At 33.7% G+C, this 949-nt stretch overlaps 1 non-coding gene across 1 annotated transcript; it reads left to right on the top strand.

Moving 5' to 3' along the window:
* The first annotated feature begins 626 nt into the window (after positions 1-626).
* Positions 627-732, top strand: LOC142869766 (U6 spliceosomal RNA). Its single transcript, XR_012918334.1, has one exon. It is a non-coding gene; the product is annotated as a U6 spliceosomal RNA (small nuclear RNA).
* The last annotated feature ends 217 nt before the right edge of the window (positions 733-949 follow it).

The following is a 949-nucleotide window of genomic DNA, read 5'->3' on the forward strand; positions in this document are numbered from 1 at the left end:
AACTAAAATGTACTAATAATTGAAATGTAAAAAAGTTGGAAAATGTCATGGTAGATTGAACACAGAAGAAAGAATCAGTGAACTAGACTATAGATCAATGGAAATCATCCAAACAGAAGCATGGAGAGGGAGAAAGGTTAAAAAGCAATTAACAGAGTCTTGGTGATTTGTGAGACAGCATCGAATGGCTAAGCAAATGAGCAAGTGGAGTTCCAGAAGGAAAGGATCAAGAGAATATAGCAGAAAAAATATTTGAAAAAATATTGGTCAAATATTTTCCAAATTCGATCAAGAAAAGGAACCCACAGATCCAGAAAGCTCAGCACACCTCCAACAAAATGAATATAAAGAAAATCACATGTAGGCACATCAAAGTTAAACTCCAAAAAACACAAATAAATAGAAAATATAAAAAGTGTCCAGAGATAGCTGATTTCTCATCAGAAACAATTGAAGCCAGAGACATAAACTGCTAAAAGAAAACAAAACAAAACAAAAAGCTATAAACCTAAAATTCTATATCAAGTGAAAATACCTTACAAAACTGAAGATAAAATAAAGATATTTTTAGATAAATGTAAGGCAAGACAATATGCCACCAGGTGATACAACTGCAAGACACGCCAGTGCTCACTTAGGCACACATACACTAAGACCGGAAAAATACAGAGAAGGTTAATGTGGCTCCTGCACAAGGATAACAGCCAAATTCGTGAAACATTTCATATTTTTAGGCCAGGAGAGAATAAGATGATATAGAAAAGTGCAAAGGACAGAAAGAAAAAAAAATGCCAACGAAGAATACTGAACCCATCAAGGCTGTCTTTCAGAAAAGAAAGAGAGATAAGGACTTTCCCAGACAAAACCAAAGCAAAACTTTTAGCTAGACTAAGAAAAAAAGAGGGAAGATTCAAAATCAGAAATAAAAGAGGAGACATTACTATTGATA

This window comes from Microcebus murinus, chromosome 2 (assembly GCF_040939455.1).
Source record: "Microcebus murinus isolate Inina chromosome 2, M.murinus_Inina_mat1.0, whole genome shotgun sequence".
Lineage (NCBI taxonomy): Eukaryota > Metazoa > Chordata > Mammalia > Primates > Cheirogaleidae > Microcebus > Microcebus murinus.